Raw genomic sequence first — 19,479 nt, 5'->3', positions numbered from 1 at the left:
GGATGACATTGAGATTATTTTATGAAATGCTGCAACACTTCAATCTCCTAAATGAAATTCATCACTCAAAAGAGTTTGACCTAATTATCAGCATAGGAAAAAAAAAGTGAGTGAAGATTGCCTATTATCTACCCAATGTCCAGTTGAATAGATTGCACAGAGAACTTGTCCATCAGTGAATGTATTAGGAACATATGTTGCAGATGGACAATGAATTTAAACCAGAATTGAACAGGAGGTAGATAGTGAACAGAATTGCCTTTGAGAAATTGCACACAGTGCTTTTAAAAACCCCAAGCTTTTCCCTTAAACAATGGCCCATTAAAAAATTACTATATTTTGTTTTTACATCACCTTTACTTCTAAATATATCCTAGTCTCTCCTTCATCCAAAAAGTCATCCCATAACAAAGGCTTTAAAAGAAAGGGGGGAAAAAACCAGTTCAACAAAATTAATCAATATGTCAACTAAATTTGATAGTATATACAGTATTGTATACCTATATTCCCCAACTTCTTTGAGAAAAAAAAGATATATTTTCTCATCTCTTCTTCAAAACCAAGCTTAATCATTATAATTACATAGCTTGTTTTATTTTGTTTAGTTCTTTCTACTTATGTTAATATAGTAATTGGGTATGTTGTTTTCCAGGTTCTGCTCACTTCATATGGCATCATCTCTTTCCATGTTTCTAACTTTATTCTTCATAATGGCAATTTCTGATAACAGCAATATTTTATTGCATTCATTACTACAATTTTAGTCATCCCCCCCAAAGATGGGTTTTTAATTTTGTTTCTATATCTTTGCTACTACAAAATACTTCTATAAATATTGTGGGGCCTTTCTTTATATCTTTGACCTCCTTTGGAAAATAAGCCATCAATGGGATCAAAAAAGTATGGACATTTTAGTCACTCCCTTAATATAATTCCAAATTGTCTCCAGAATGCTTGGACCATTTTATATAGCTCCAACAGTGCATCTGTTTTCCTTTTTTTCCATAACCTATCTTTAACTAATCTCAATTTTTGTCATCTTTATCAATTTGTTGAGTGTGAAATGAAATTTAGAGTTGTTCTGATTTTTATTTCTTGTATTACTTTTAAGTTGAGGAATCTTTTTGTCTTTTTGAGAATTGCTTGTTCATAGTTTTTGACCACTTATATACTGAGAAATGGTACTTTAGTCTTCTAAATTTGTTAATTCTTTGTATATCTTGAATATTAGATTCATCAGAATGATTTGATGCAATAATTTTTTTTCCAAATCAAGTTTCTATGTTTATCCTAGTTGCCTTAATTCTGTTCTTGCCAAAGCCTTTTAATTTTATGTAATCTAAATTTGATCTAATTTCTCTTCTTACTCTATTGCTTGTTTGGTTAAGAAATCACCTCTAGCCAGTATAGGTACTTGATCTAATTCACTTTTAATTTAAAAAAATACTGTAACATTAATATGCAAGTTTCATATCCATTTGGAATTTATTATTATATATCCTGGTATAAGATGTAATTCTAAACCGAATCTCCAAGGCCTATCTCTTCCCCCATCCAATATTATCCTAGTGATTTTATGTGGTTTCAAGTAACTAAATACTCCTGTCTTCAAAAAAAGTGAAATTGAGGATTACCCAAAAGGCAATAGAGAAGCACTTGGATGAGCTGGCAGGAATAAGCCATTGCAAATAATTATGCAGAAAAAGTGGCATGAAAGATGCAATTAGATAAATGTGTTGCAATTGACTAAATGAGACAACATATATAAATCACTTTGTGAATCTAATAGTGTTGCATAATTTCCAGTTATTGTTATTATTGTATAGTGAATGAGGGCTATACCCACATGCTTCATCAGTAGCTCAGAGAAGAGCTCAAGGAAGACAGGCTCCCAACATATTGGGTGGACCTCTTGGGATGAATTCATGAGAGAACATGGATGAATCCTATACTATGAAAGACATGAATAGATTTAGACTAACATTTGTGGAAGGATTTATTGGATTATTAAGATATATAGACCATAGGACTAGCAAGGAAAAAGAGAAAACTAAAATAAAATGAAGTCTGTGCACAAAGGTTAAAGGCTAATTACAAATATATGTATATAGTATTTTATGTAATATATAACTATTGTATATGTATATATATTTGTTTGCCTGTTGTCTACCTCATTCGGTTGTAAACTCCTGGAAGGCAGGGACTGTCTTTCATCTTTTTGTATTCTCTCTGTTTACCACAGTGCCTGGAACATTGTAGACTCTTAATAAATATTGATTAACTGATTTACCCTTGAGGAGAGAATTCTGAAAAGTCACATATAACAGGGGTTAAAAGAGATCTGAGGAAATGAGCCATGATTATAATAATTATTTTATTAAAATCTCTTCATTGACCTTGATATCAAACTTTAATACTCTAATGCTCACCTTATACTGCTTCATCCAAAAGATTCCATGATTTGAAGAAATTGACAGTTTTCCTAGCTTCTGCTAGACTTGAAACTTTTATAACTATTAATCCTTTTCAACCCCCACTTCACATCCATAAATGCATTTATCTTTTATATGAATTATATAAACACAGCCTGGTTTATTTGATTTAATATTTTTATTCTGTTGTGTTGTTTATTCTATTATAGAATAGATTTTTCTTTAGCACAATTTCGTTTCTCTGGGTACCTGAAGGCCCCGAAAATTCCCATAGAGGAAAATAGAATTTATGAGACATCTCACATCCAGTTTCTGAGAATTTCTATTTTTTCCTTCTTGGGATTCTGGGCAATTGAACAATTGCAACATTCAAAAAACCAATAGATATGATAGAAAGAATGAGATGTGGATGTTGGCATCCAGAAATGGACACTTCTATTTCCTTCCATTGTCCTTGAAGTTGAAAGTTCCTGGTTGACATGAAATTAATTGATACTAATTTGGGGAATAAGATTGAGAGATTAGGTTGATCAATAAACTGACAAAGCAGAAACTCTTGTTTACCAATCATCAGAACAGAAAAAGAAGAATTAAAGTACTCTCCTGAAATCTTAGCATCTAGAAACTTAGAAATTGAAATCAGCCTTTCAAAGTCAAGAAGAGAGTTGTCTTTCACTGTCCTTTTCCTGCTTTCCTTTTGGTACAGCTCCTAACAGCAAGAGGAGGACCACCTGGTGCAACTTTTCCCTTAATCTTTTTCATGACCCTAATACAAGACTTTCCCCTTTTGAATCCCAAGAAACTAGGAGAAAAAATGGGAGAAATCTTTGAGAAATGATTGGGAGCAGAGATACCCATGTAGAATTTTTTTTCCCCTTTCAGTTCCAATATGTCCAGTAAACTATGTGGAAACTTAATATGTTCTATAAATGTAGGGAGGTTGATGACTTCAAGAGGAAGTTCCAAAATACAGAGTAGGAGTTCTAGGATTAGATTTCCTGTTGCTGATATTTTGCTCAATATTCTGTATCCCTATACTTTATAATCCCTAGCATTTCTGCTTGAAGCTGGGAGGTAATAAGGGGAAAAGTCTTAACATTTGCAGGCTGAGCGCCCTCTGGTGTCCAATAGAGAATATTGAAGCCTTTAGAAAAACCACTGAAGGCATATGTGCAAGAGAGGAACTGAGATGGTTTCTGAATTGGTAGCTCAAGAAGACCACCTCCTGGTGGACAACTTGGATATTGCACTTCCTGGCTGGATAATTAATATAGTGACATCTAGGCTACTAATGAGCTGATTTGAACTTTTTGCTCTATAATTGCTGTTGTTGTCCTTCATTCTCAAAGGGGACCAATGATATCAGGAGGGTGATGTCTTGTCTTGCAGTTAATTGGATTTAAATAAGGCAGCGCTGTGCAAAATCATCTCCCCACTCTCTCCTCCAGAGTCATCAGAGTCCAATGGCAAGATATAAGTCAGGAAGACTGAAGATGACCTCAGAGGCAGTAAAATACCTTGGCCTTTTTAAGCTAAGGTCTCATTACTCTGCAGTGCCACTGCTGCAAAGCTCCAACTACTAAATGTCCTATACACAAAATGTCACATCTGTACTTCCTTTATACCTGAAGTTCTTGGTGGCCAAGAGAAGGACCTGGATGTGTAACTCTGTATAGTACCTAAGCAAAACTGAGGTACATGAAATTAATGCTTTTTAATGACAATGATTTTTTTTTCAAATAATAACAACAGCACCAATTCAACCATTCACACAAAATCTCTGAATTTAGAGTCAATTCTGCCTTTCATAACTTGGCGGGGGGGCACCTTAACTCTAGTCTTTTGGGCTATATTTACCCACCTCTCCCACCTTTGTCTTAGTCAGAAAAACTGAGACTTTCCAAATTCTCTCAGTAGAATATCCTTTACCCTTCTTCTGCTGCCATATCTGATGGAACTACCATCTGGAAAAGAAAGTTGGGATTACACTTTAAGTCACTAAATAGTTCATACTCAAAGATCCCATTCCTGAGGGTATATATCTTAAAGTGGAGTGGTATCAAAATGATCATACAAGTACTTTTTTGTAGTAACACAAACTGGTTGATGTTAGATTGCCCTTTGATTTGATAATAACTGAACAAATTGTGGTAGATAAATGGAATTGTTAACATTTTTATCAAAAAAAATTTTTTTTAAAACAAATTTTATTGATCTTTTATAATAACATTTATATGATACTTTCAAGTTTACAAAGCATATTACATATATTTCATTTAACTTTAAAGTCTACAAAGCATATTACACAAATTTAATTTAATTTTTACAACACTACAAATTAGGTACTATAATTATCTCCATTTTATACATAAGGAAACTGAAGAGAAATTAAATTATTTGCCCAGAGTTACATGACTAGCAAATGTCTGAGAGCAAGATTTGAACTCAGGTCTTCCTGACTCCAAGAACTGTATTTTATCAATTACATGAGTGGAATATTATGATGTAAGAAACTAAAATGCCATGAAATTAATTTCAATTCCAGGGGAAATTCTAGACATATCAATAAAGAGATAGCTGAAAACATCTAAAGAAAGTAGTGGAGATTGCAAAGAGCCAGCATGGTTTCAGCAAGTTCAAGTCATGCCACATTAACTTAATTTCCTTTATTTGTGTGATTACAGGAGTGCGATGGTCTAGTTTACCTAAAATTTAACAAAGTTTTTGATAAAGTATTGCAGACTATTTTTAGAAGATCAAGAGGTGCAGAATTCCTAACTCAGAATTTCAAATACTTATTCATAATTCAGTGTCAGTATAGCAAAGAATCTTTAGTGGAGTATGTTAGGATTTTTGCCCTATGTTAATTAATGTTTTTGTCAATTACTTGAATAAATATACTCATCAAATTTGCAGATGATATAAAGCTAGGAGATATAGTTTGTATACTGAATGATAGCATCAGGATCCAAAAAGATATTGACAGGCTAGAATACTGGGATGACTTTAGTAATATCATTATTTAAAGGTGATCACTATAAAGTCTTGCATTTGAGTATCCAAAAAAAATCAACTTCACATGTACAAAATGAGGGAAATTATGGCCAAACAACAGCTTTGGGGGGAGGGAAATTTGTTATTTTTAGTGGACTAAAAATTGTTAGTGAGGTAACCATCTTTTGCTAGATTTTGCTGGTCCATTTTTAAAAATACATTTTCATTTTGGATTTTAAGGCAAGCATGCTTTGATATCTTTGTAATGTGACTAAAAATGTAAAACGTTTCTCATTAATTAATCAATTAGCTCTAAGAATCCATCATTGTTTATTAAGCATTTCTTCACTAAACTGGAGAAACCTCTTAAGCACTTGCTTACATCTCTAGAATCAGGTTTGGTCATTGCATTATTAGAGATCTTAAAATCTTTCAAAGTTGTTTATCTGTCACTGTTGTAAATTGTCACTGTGTAAATTGTTGATTCAATTTGCTCTGTTCTGGATAATTATATCCAAGTTTTCATAGTTTCTATTAAACTGTTGCTTTCATTATTTCTTAAAGAATAATAGTACTTCGTAAATAACAATTTGTTCATTCGTTACCCAGTTGATGGGCAGGTATCTTTTTAGTCTGAAGTTCCTTGCTACTACAAAAAGAGACAAAAAGAGATAGTATTTCAAGAATTCTTGTGATTTTTTTCCCTCAAATATTAAAAATAGTTGTTACAGGGAAGAAACCCTTCTCATCCCCTTTATCTCTATATCTTTATTTAGTCTTTCTTGGTTCATAAAATTTACCATATCTTCAGAATAACTGTTAAAATATTTTCAAAAACATTTCCAAAAAATTATATTGACTCCTAAAATGACTCTTTGAGAAATAGGCTCTTTTAGCCAGTGTTATTTTTCTCGTAGCAGCCAAATTTTGTAATCCTCTGCAAAATCATTGGAGGGTACATCAAATTTACATTTTAATACAATATACTTTTCATAATATAAAACCCATCTGATAGGCTGCCTCAAATAAAAAGAAAAATACAACACTGGGAATAATAAAAAATATTTTAATATTATGCTAATATATGTTTGTTTTTGTTTAATTGTTTCAGTTGTGTCCAACTCTTCTTTATCACCCCAACTGAGATTTTCTTAGCAATAATATTGAAGTAGTTTACCATTTCCTTCTTCAGCTCATTTTGCACATGAAGAAACTGAGGCAAACAAGGTTAAGTGACTTGCCCAAGGTCACATAACTAATAAGTGTTAAGGGCTAAATTTGAACTCAGGAAGATGAGTCTTTGTGACCTTAGTTCTGGCATTCTATCCATTGCTCCTCCTAGTGACCCACTAATACATGTATAACTGCATTGGCACATCAAAAAGTACAAAGTCATATTACATATAATTCAATGAATTACATCTAGCTGAATGAGTAGCCATTTCTGTTCCTCCTGCAACACTATGACAGACTATTTATAGGCTGAATGGTTCTCATTCTTTTACTATTACTATTTCTATAGCCATACCTAAAATGGCTATAATATAGACTCACTACCAATATTTCTACCAATTTTCTGGATTGTCTCTTTACTCTAGGGGATTTAATAGATGGAATTTTAAGCAAGAAAGAAACTTCAAAGTTCAACCCTCCCTCCTTGTCTGAATTGGGATCTTCTCAGGCCTATATACAATACTGGTCTTATTGGAAAGATCACCTTTTTTCAGGAACTCTTTGTACTCCATGAGAAACAAGCTGAGCTTCTTCAATGTCCTGAGCAGCTGCTGTTTCAATGTAGCAGTTTCTTCTGAGCATCTTTTAATAGTGTTCTTTTATTTCCAACTGAGAACCTGTTTCAGTTTCTAGCTGAATGTCCAAAATTTGAAAATCTTGATTTCTTATAAATGTAGACCTTTACTGTACCTTGCTTTCCAATTTCTTCTCCAACTGGAATATCTCATATTTAAACTTTTCTATAACTGGTTGTCAAGTCTCTTCAATATTCTCTGAAATTTTTCAGCAAAATTTTGTCATCTTGCTCCATTTCTTTTGAGGCAATCAGGTTAAGTGACTTACATAGGATCACACAAAGTGTCTGAAGATGGGTTTGAACTCATATCCTTTTGACTCCAGATGCAGTACCCTATTCACTGCGTTATCTACCTGCCCCTGTCTTGCTTCATTTCTTGAGAAAAAGTTGGGGTCTCATACCATTATTTGTTTCTTGACACAAAGTCACCTTTCTCCAAAACAATTTATTATTCTCTTCTCAGATACACTATTCAGTAGCCATTTACATTCATAAACAAAGCTAGTTCTGCTTTTCCTGTTTTCTTAATGATGGTGCTCTTACATCCAAATACATTGTAATTTAACTGATGTTGAAGTCATTTGCACTATTTTTGAGCTTCCAGGATGACCTTCTCCTTTGACACCATCTTCACATCCTTTAGAATTTGGTTTCTCAAAAGTTAACTTTCCATTACTCTTCTGGGAGCATTCATTACTCACATGTCCACCCAGCCACAATTATAGTGGAAGACAATTCCATTTCTCATATCATAATAGTAGAGAATTTTCCTGAGATTGTTGTGACCTTTGTTCTCTTAAGAGGAAGAGAACAAGCACTTATTAAGCATCTACTATGTGCCAGGTACTATGCTAACCACTTTGCAAATATTAAGTCTTTGATCTTTGTCTTTCATCTTCCCAATACAATTTTGCTGTTGCTCTGTCTCTATAATCTTCTTGTCGCTGAATCTGTTTTTGTTGTGAGTCTTTTGCTCCCATAAATGAGGAAATGTTCCAGAATTGGGAATCTGTCTTTGTAACTGTGTACCTATGACATATCTTATGTACTACTTTCATTAACTAGGGGGACTGTGGTAACACTCACTGCATCTCAAAAACATTGAGGGTCACATGGATATCTTGTTCATATGCCTTGCCTTGCCTTCCCCTACAAGCATATGTTTCCATTCACTTTCCTCCTTGACTGGTATTTGTTGTCTAACATTGGCCATCTTTTTCTGCTAAAGAGAAATGCTACAGCATTTCTCAGTGGTGCACTATTCCTTTCTGATTTTAAAAATCCTGCAAATTTCCTTGCTGTAATGCCTCTTTTCTCATTATAATCTCTCCTAACCAACCCCTCAGGCTCAGAATGGGACATGTAAATTAGTTCCCAAGTCCTTTTTCCCTCAGTTAATGTATCAGTGTGAATAGTGTTTTTGAAGCATGGTAATTCACAAAACACTGGCTGAGTGGTTTTCCTAGCCTTGACCTTAATAGGTATCACCTTGCAATTTTCCAATCTTTCGACTTTTCACTACTTTCAGTATTCTTCCAATTTTCTAATGTTTATCCTCTGGGTCTTCTTGTAAAATCAGAAGACTCTCCTATATGTCTCTAGTTCAAAACATCACAATATTTATTAAACATGAGTCCCCATTTAAAAAATAGTAATAGTATAAGATTTATATTTAGCAAACCAATACCGATAATGAATCAATAAACAATGAAATAAGAGATTCAATTAATATGCATCAAATAAAACAGTTAAAAAAAAAAAACCAAGTTAATGTCATTAATTTTTACTAGCATTGTCATCCAGCATTTGTGATTCTATGAGAAAGTTCCAGTAGGAAAAAAAGATAAAATGTTCAAAATTCCTAAACCTAAGCCCTCATGTGTAGCAAAGTTTAGAAGTTGATTCTCACAGTCTGATCATGCCTCTTTTTAATTGCTATTGGCCCCTTTTCCTGATTCATTTTCATCCCAGGTTCTAAGTTAATCAAGGAATAAGTTCTTATAATTCCACATTAAAAAATAAAATTGCAACATCTCTCTCAATAATTAATCAGTTACTCCGAGACCCTCCTTACTTTAAGTATTTCTTTAATAAACTGAAGAAACCTCTTTTTCCACAGATGTTCATATCTTACTATATATTAAAAGCTTTTATCTAATGCATTAAAGTTAGACCTCAAAGTTACTGACAATGTATTTTTTAAAATGTAACAAATTAAACAAAGATAAAAATAATAATTTACAATGTTTCAGCTTGAGAACGATCAGTCATAGTTACCTCTAGCCATGACTTAAACTGATGACTTTTCAATTCTGAAATACAGTCCCACTGTTTGACTTTCTCAGAAGCCATAAAATTTAAAACAGTTCTCTCAAAAAATATATTCTCTTCATTCCCTTTCTCTCAATACCCAATTCAATCTCTGTTTGGTCATTCACAACCTCTCTAGAATTGCAGTTGAGCTTCTAGTCTCTTGAAATTAAATTGCCTCTTTAAAACATTATGCCAATATCTATGGTCTCTGAGGGAGGGTTATGACAATTGATAGAATATTTATAATGGGAGGGGGTGATCAATTTGAACATATCTCTCTCGAATACAATATGGGCATATAAATTGGAACCCTATTCAAAGTACAATTGACAATTCCTAATTGTTTTCCAGTGTCTAAGGCTGCCCACAAATTGGTTATCTGGTTGGGACTCATAAAAGGTTCAAAGGCTCTCCCTTTCTGCTATACTATCAATTAACAAATACCAACCAATAAGTATTTAATAAGTGCTTACTATAGTCCAGTTACCCTACTAGTTGCTTAGGAAATAAAAACAAAAATGGAAATTTCCACCCTTAAGGAGCTTACATTCTATCATAAAAAAAAACACACACAGGTACAGTTACAGTTTAAAATAGAATAAATATAATTTGGGTAAGAAGGACACTAGTAGCAAGGAAAAGTCAGAAAGTAATGAATTCTAAAAAGTGGAAAGGAGGGAATGCATTTTAGGCATTGCATTCAATCATTGCAAATGAACAGAAAGATAAGATTAGGAGGAACAACAAGAAGGTCAGTTCCACTGAATCAACAGTGAAGGAAGAAGATTGTATAATAAGGCCAGACAGGTAGGTTGGGATCAGATTATAGGATGGGCTTTAAGGTCAAAAGAAAGGGTTAAAATTTATTCTATAAAGAAGTGACAGATTCCAATCAGACCTATTGCCTTTTTACTTTTTACTTTTACTCTGTTCAGAACATAAGGAGAAAGAGTTTGTTAGGGAAGAAGGGAGAAGCCTGTGAACATGTAGTTTCTTCTTAACCATCCACTCCTAATTACGGTGACTAATTTGGATAATGCCATTTTGATAGGTATGGGTGTTGCTTTTTTTCAGCAGTCTATAAATATGATGGCCTTTCATATGGAATTTAAGGGCTAAGTGATGTATGTGCTTATTATGATAGTTTATAAGCTCCTGTAAGTGCTCTGAGCACTTGGTGTTTTCTGTGTTAAGTTACTGGCTTTTGGGAATTTTAGTGTATTTTCTTGGGATTAAGTAAAAACTTTTGTGGAATATATTACCTTAAGTATTTGTATGGGAGCTAGGGATCCATTTTGCCCACATTTGGAAAACCTAGATGTAAGCTATACTATGTATGGAGATTTCCTGGAGTAAAGCACAGATAGAGGCTGAATGAGTTGGGGGGGGAGGGAATGATTTTCTTGTTTTAACCCTCAGAATTGAGTTGTCTCAATGTGAGTACAGAGTTTTGAGTGGTATCTGAGGTATGCTTTGTTAGAAGGGAGGTTCTGTGGGTGATGGTGGTGGTTATCTGGGAATAATTCTGATGCTAAATCAAAAAGCATATTCACATACATATGCACATGCATTTTAGAGAACAAAACAAGAGATGCATAGAGGTAGAGACAGAGAAGAGATAGAATCTGGCCCTTACACAGACCCCATCACCTATTTGGCTGATGCAATGTTTCTACATGGATGATGCTAGAGAACTTGCTCTCAAGAAAACTGTGATGACGTGAAAAGGAAGTGCCTTAAAGAGACTTTGAAGTCTTTGTGCATGTTCTATGACTGGTTATGGTTGGCTAACCACATGGCTGAGAGAAATGCTTTTTGATCATCTGAATTGCCTTAACTGTCAGTATCTTGAAAAAGGTCTGAGTCAGCTTTGGCCATCTCTTTGCTTTATTCAGTCTGGGGGAGCTCAATGACATTTTCTCTCATAATGTTCGGTTAAAACCATGGTATCAGGGCTTTTTCTCCCTCTAAGACTTTATGACCCTGGGAAACAACCTTGCAGGGAGAAAGGGATGGAATAAGCATTTATTAAGAACCTAATATATGCCAGGCATTGTGCTAAGCATTTTTTAAAACATTATCTGATTTGATTCTAGAACCACCCCCAAAATTATGTGCTGTTATTATGTACATTTCCCATTGGGGAAAAGGTGGAGAGAGATTAAATGACTTGTCTAGTGTAATTAGTATCTGAGGTCAAATATGAACTCAGGTCTTCTGACTCTATACCCAGAAATCTTATGTATTTTGCTAATCAATAACCATGGTCTTTTCATTTGTTCTTTATCTGACCCTCTCTTCCAGAGGCTGTCTGATTAATCTACCTTATCAGGGTTCCAAGATATCCAAAGAAATTGGAGTATACTTCCAAAAGGATATTTCAAAAATATAACAAGCTTTCTCTCAATACTTTTGAGGTATGCTGATCTCTACATCACCATAGTCTCTAACAAAGCTCAAACTTCAGTAACATTTGTACATAGTAGTGATCTCACCAGATGCAGTATCACTTGCTGAGGTAAATCCTTCCACTGGATTGGGGTCTCAACTATCACTCCCTGAGATTTATCTTTACTCTTCAGGGCATTAGTGCTTCCTGCACTGGCTCCAAAACTTAGCCTTGATTCCAACTCCTGGATTTCTGGGACTCCTTCAATTGATCTTTGAATTCTCAAGATTTATCAAGAATGGGGATTTAAAAAAAAAAAAAAAAAAAAAAGGAAAGACCAAGAATTGAAGTCTCTTCTCCAGGATCATATAGTCTGTAAGGGGAGAAGACCCTAAAATCAAGCAAGTCACTACTCTCTGGGTCTTTTTCCACTATCACAATTTTATATCTTCAACCCATTTCCCAACCTTTTGTATGCCAGTCTCCTAACTGGGCCTAGGAGAGAATGATTCTTTCTTTCTTTCTTCTTTTTTTCTTTTCTTCTTTCTTCCTTTATTTTTTTGTAAATAGTAATTTTATTTTTTCTAATTGCATGTAAAGATAAGTTTTCAACATTCATTTTTGTTATTATTTGGCTCCTATTCTCACATAAATAGGATTTTCTTTTTTAAATATATCCCTCCCCAGATTCATAACAAGAAAAATTATAACAATCATTTTTTACAAGTTTTTGATTTCCAAAGTTTTCTACCTTCCTCCCTTGTTTCCCCTCTTCTGAAGAAAGTGGATAGTTTGATCTAATTTATACATGTGCTATCATTTAAACTGGGCCTTCTGATATATAAAACATATTTCCATATGAGTCATTTCCATATAAGTTGTTAAAGAAGAAACAAATCAAGGGGGGGAGGGGGAGAGACACAGTGAGAAAGAATGAAGTGAAAAAATATATTTCAACCAGCATTCAAAGTTCATCAGTTCTTTATCTGAATGTGAATAGCATTTTTAATTAAAGCTTTTTAATTTTCCAAAGATATGCATGGATAATTCTTCAACATTAACCCTTGCAAAACCTTGTGTTCCATTTTCCTCCCTTCCCCCCCACACCTTCCACTAAATAGCAAGTAATCCAATATATGTTAAACATAGTAAAGATATATGTTAAATCAAATATATGCATACATATTTATACAATTATCTTGCTGCACAAGAAAAATAAAAAAGGAAAAAAATGAGGAAGAAAATAAAATGCAAGCAAACAATAACAAAAAGACTGAAAATGCTATGTTGTGAGCCACACTCAGTTTCCACAGTCCTCTTTCTAGGTGTAGATAGCTCTCTTCATCACAAGATCATTGGTCTCAATCATATCATTGGTGAAAAGAGCCACGTCCATCAGAATTAATCTTGCTGTTGCCATATATAATGATTTCCTGGTTCTGCTCATTTCACTTATTATCAGATCATGTAAGTCTCTCTAGGCCTCTCTGAAGTTATCCTGCTGATCATTTCTTATACAACAATAATATTCCATAACATTCACATGCCATAACTTAGTCAGCCATGAATAGCATTTTCTTTTGTGAGTGCTTTGTATTTGTCTTGGATCATTGTATGGCTAAGAACAGCAGTCATTCATAATTGATCATCACACAATGTTGCTGATACTATATACAATGTTTTCCTGGTTCTACTCATTTCACTTTGTATCATTTTGTACAAGTCGTTCCAAATTTCTGCCTGTTCATCCTTTGTCATGCACAGTAGTATTCTAACACAATCATATATCTCAGCTTCTTCAGCCTTTCCCCAATTGATGGATATCCCCTCAATTTCCAATATTTTGCCACCACAAAAAAAGGCTACTATAAATATTTTTACACATGTGGGTTCTTCTTCTTTTTTGTGATGTCTTTGGGAATAGTAGTATTGTTGGATCAAAAATATATGTTTGGTTGCCCTTTGAGCATAGATCCAAATTGCTCTCCAGAATAGTGAAATTTAGTTCACAATTCCACCAACAGTGCATTAGCATCTTAATTTTCCCACCTCCTCTCCCAACATTTATCACTTTTCTTTTTTGTCACATTAGCCAATCTGATAGGTAAGAGGTGATATCTCAGTTGCTTTCATTTGCATTTCTCTAATCAAAAGTGATTAGAGCATTTTTTTTCACATGACTATAGATTGCTTTAATTTCTACACCTGAAAACTGCCTATTCATATCCTTGGACCATTTATCAATTGGGGCTTATATTCTTATAGATTTTACTCATTTCCCTATATATTTGAGACATTAGGTCTTTATCAGACACACTTGCTTTAAAAAATGTTTCTCAAATTTGGAACACAAGGTTTTGCAAGAGTGAATATTGAAACTATCTGAAAACTATATTTTGAAAATAAAAAAACTTATTTTTTAAATACATGCAAAGATAGTTTTCAACATTCATCCTTGCAAAATCTTGTTACAAATTTTTCTTCCTTTCTTCCCTCCCATAGACAGCAAGCAATCCAACATATGTAAAACACATGTAATTCTTCTATACATATTTCCACATTTATCATGATGTACAAGAAAAATCAGATCAAAAAGAAAAAAAATTGAGAAATAAAACAAAAAGCATGCAAATAGCAACAAAAAAAGGTGAAAATCCTATGTTGTGATCTACATCCTGTTCCCACAGTGTTGTCTGTGGATGCACATGGCTCTCCCCATCACAAGTCTATTAGAAATGTTTGCATGTATTTTCAAAAATAAAAGACTATTATTAATTTTTTAAAAAAGAAAACTATTTTAATGTATCTGGAAAAATAAAACACTATTCAAAAATGTAATTGGGAATTTTTAAAAAATTAATACAAATACAATTTAAAAACATGTTTAAAGGATGAATATTGGAAGAGATGTGAGAAAACTGGGATACTAATACATTGGTGGTGGAGTTGTGAACAGATCCAGCCATTCTGGAGAGCAATTTGGAACTATGTTCAAAAAATTAACAAACTGTGCATACCCTTTGATCCAGAAGTGTTTCTATTGAACCTATATCCCAAAGAGATCTTAAAGGAAGGAAAGGAACCCACATGTGCAAAAATCCTTATGGCAGCTCTTTTTGTAGTGGCAAGAAACTGGAAATTGAGTAGATACCCATCAGTTGGAGAATAACTGATTAAGTTCTGGTATATGAGTGTCTTGTTTATGCAAAAAAAATTTCAATTTAATGTAATTAAATACTTTTTGCATTTCATAATCTCCCCCATCTCTTATTTAGTCAAAAATTCTTTCCTTCTCCATAGAGATGATCCTTTCTGAACCCCTTCCCTAAGGCTCTAGACTTTTAATAAGATACTCCAATGTCTGAAGCGACATTTGTTCATTAATCATAATATTCTTATAATGCTTACTATGTGCCAGACACTGTGCTAAGCATTTAACAAATATTATCTTATTTGATCCTCACAACAACCTTTGGATATAGGTGGTATTATTATCATCCCCATTTTATAAATGAGGAAACTAAGCAAACAAAGATTAAGTGATTTGCCCAAAGTCACACAGCTATTAAGTATCTAAGGCTACATTTGAATTCAGGTCTTTGTGACTCAAGGACCAGCACTCTATGAAACAAGCAGAATCAGGAATATGTTGTACACAGTAACAACAAGATTGTGCAATGATCAATTACGAAAGACTTGTTCTTCTCAGTGTTTCAGTGGATCAAGGCAATTCCAATAAACTTTGGATAGAAAATGCCATCCATATCTAGAAAAAAGAACTATGGAGATAGATTATAAATCAACACATGCTATGTTCACTTCTGGTGTTGTTGTTTTTCTCTCTTCTGGTTTTTCCCTTTTGTTCTGATTTTTCACTTCCAATATGATTCATAAAGAAGTGTGTATTTAAAAAGTTAATATACATTATAAGCAGGAAAAAATAAAACAATTTTTTTTTTAAAAAAGGACCAATGCTCTATCACACTATCTGATTTATAACCTACCAGAAATCCTTGTTGAGTGTGTAAATTAGAAGAGAAATCTGAAAACAAAGTATGTTGATCACATGCCCAAGAGATTTCAAAGCTCTTAGGAGAAAACTATGATCTTTAAGAGATCTCCCCTTCTCTACAAACACAACTCCAATTTGCTCATTTATGTATAAAATTCCTTTAACAGAAAATGAAGCTTTTCATTCCATTCTGAGGAATAGGCCTCAAAATGCAGTCCCTGAATGATATAACATATTAACTTAAATTTACAATAAAGTATATATACCTAATAGTAGACCAACTTAAACTTTTTCTAGTTTATAAGAATAAGAAGAAACCATGTCACTGCATTTAACTCTATTGTTAACTAATCTAGTTAAAAAGTAAATTAAACTAATTTAACTAAGTTAAAAACTAATTTTAATTATTTAATCTTAGGCTTAAGACTAAATACAAAAAAGTTGGTCTATCCCAATTGGCTGGAGGATTTCATTATGCCTTCTGGCTCAAACAATCAATCAATAAACCTTTATTAAATGTTTACTATGTACCAGATGAGCGTCTAAGTGACATAGTGGATGGAATGCTGGGCCTGAAGTCAGGAGGACTCATCTTTCTGAGTTCAAATCTGGCTTCAGATACTTACTAGCTGTGTGACCATGGGCAAGTCACTTAAACCTATTTGCCTCAGTTTCCTCATCTGTAAAATAAGCTGGAAAAGGAAATGGCAAAGCATTCTGGCATCTTTGCCAAGATAACCCCAAATGAGATCACAATCAAAACAACTGAACAATGGGGAAAAACTGGAATCTTTCCCAGTAAGATCTGGAGTGAAGCAAGGTTGCCCACTATCACCATTATTATTCAATATCGTATTAGAAACATTAGCCTCTGCAATAAGAGTCGAGAAAGATATCAAAACAACCGAGCAACTACTACCACCACAAATATGCCAGGTAATAATCACCAGGGACACAAAACAAGGCAAAAGATATTCTCTGCTCTCAAGGAGTTTACAATATACTAGGAGAGACAACATGCAACCTAAAATATACAAAGCAAGCTATGTTCATAATGAATAGGGAGTTAACAGAAGGAAGGCTTCCTGTAGAAGTTTGGGTTTAAGTTGGGATTTAAAGGAATTCAGGAAGGTTAGTAGTTGTAGCAAAAAGAGAGAGAGAATTCTAGACATGGGGTTCAGCCAGAGAAAATGTGTGGAGCCGAGATATGAAGTGTCTTCATGGAATGGTGAGGAGTCCAGTCACTGGATAAAAGAGTATGTGTTGGGGACATGAAAGAAGAATAAGCAGCCCTGAAAAAGTTTTAGAAAGCCTTCCCACCAGAGGTTCTAGTTCTCCCTAACCACCCCATATTCCTGTTACTTAACCTGTGGCTCCAAGAAGTTGTAACAAGCACATATACCACACCCCACAGTAAGACCACGTTGGCAGACAAGCTAAACCAGGTTGAGAGTAGCTGACAGGTTTGAGGGTTATGAGTTAGGGGTATGTTTACCCCAAACTCTAGAAGACTTCCCAGTAGAATGGGTGGTTGAGAACAATTTGTTCCAATGTCAGAAAGTGGCTAAAGTAGGCAGGACCACTTAAAACTTGGTCAGATATGGAAGATTCCAAGGTCATTCACTTCAACCCAGACTATCACCAGTCATCTTGCCACTGGAGAAAGTGAGGTTAATGGTTTTATGCAACTCTGCCTCACTAAAACCCAATTCATGCTCAAATCAAGATATCACTTTATGATGTCATTGGTCCTTTTCAAAAACAAAGGATGAATAACAGAATGCGTTGAATAATAAGATATAAGAAGTCCTATAGGAATCAGCTTTGGTCTTGATTAGATTTCTTTCTGCCATCTCCCACCTCTTGTTTTGACTAAAGTTAAAACTTGTTTGCCAAGTTTGAAGAGTCCAGAAGAAGTTGGACCTCCACATCAGCTAAAGAGAAATCATTTTCCATTTATACAAGATAGCTTCTATAAAAATACCAAATGCCTTTGTTGGGTATACATTTCCCTGTTTGCCTTCTAAAGAAAGGAAGTCAACTTGGCCTCATTAGGATCATTAAGATTTGGTAGAAAGAGTCTTATGACTAGGATATGGCGCCAGAAGATTATAACTTATTCAAAAAGAACAGCATACATGAAAGAGGGAGGCAATATAGCATTGTATATTAAGAACATATATTATAGCATTACCCCCTGGGACAGTGGCTCTCATCTTTCAATTTGTGTACTAACTGAAGCTTTGGATTAGCTGATAGCAGCCAAATCAGGAGCCAAGGACAGACTGAACTCATGGCACTACAATGAGTGTAGCAAAGAAACTATGCCATGCCTAAGGGGGACTTCCTAAGTGCTCCAAGAATAGGAAAAAAGAAACTTTCAGTAACCAGAAGCTCTTTTAGTTATCTCTGCCACATGTACTCTCTAAGCTTAAACCCACTTTTCCATGAATTCAATATGTGCTTGTGAGGGTATGTCAGACTTTTTCAGGGATAATGTATAACAACTCTGCCTACTCTACCATCTTAGTAAATACCTTTTCTAAAAAAACTAATCAAAGCTTTATTGATCAAATTGATTCTTGATTGAAAGTCTTAGAAGACAACACCAGGGGGGCTTAAGCCGGTGGCATAAGAGTACTCTGAATTCTGAGAGGGAAAATGTAGCTAGCTAAATTCTAGTTTGGGGAACTCAATTCATCAGTGGGAATAGAAGTAGGAATAAATTTGATCTCAGAGTTTAGATGGTCTATATAGAAAAAAGAAAGCAAAAGAATACAGAATATCTGAAAGGAAACAGAAAAAAGGAGAACCGTGAGGGAGAAAGGCAGAAAGGCAGAAAGAGGCAAATATATGTTGCCTACTATGCAAATTTATTGAGGAATGAGCTTATCTTCTGGTCACTAGAGAGAAAAGAAACTAGATTAAAGCTAGTTTAGAAGGGCCACATAGGGGAACTACAGAGAACCTTACACGCATACACTGCCATCATCCTCAAAAAAGAAAAACCTGATATTTGATGGTCACATACTAAAATGTCCTATGTACTAGTATTTTCTCACCTGACTTTTGTTAATATTCCTTCTTCAAGGGAAAGGGACTTGTATATGCACAAATGTTTGTGGCAGGTCTCTTTGTAGTAGCCAGAAATTGGAAATTGAGTTCATGCCTATCAATTGGAGAATAGCTAAATAAATTGTGGTATATTAATATAATGGAATATTATTGTTCAGTAAGAAATGAACAGCAGGAGGATTTCAGAAAGACCTGGAGAAACTTACATGAATTAATGCTGAGTGAATTAAGCAGGACCAGGAGATCATTATATACTTCAACCACAATACTATATGATGATCAATTCTGGTGGACATGGCCCTTTTCAACAATGAGATGAACCAAAGCAGCTCCAATAGAGCAGTAATGAATTGAACCAGCTACACCCAGTGAAAGAACTCTGGGAGATGACTATGAACCATTACATAGAATTCCCAATCCCTACATTTTTGTCCATCTGCATTTCTGATTTTCT

Source organism: Antechinus flavipes, chromosome 5, assembly GCF_016432865.1.
Source record: "Antechinus flavipes isolate AdamAnt ecotype Samford, QLD, Australia chromosome 5, AdamAnt_v2, whole genome shotgun sequence".
Lineage (NCBI taxonomy): Eukaryota > Metazoa > Chordata > Mammalia > Dasyuromorphia > Dasyuridae > Antechinus > Antechinus flavipes.
Note: the sequence above shows the minus strand (reverse complement) of the source record.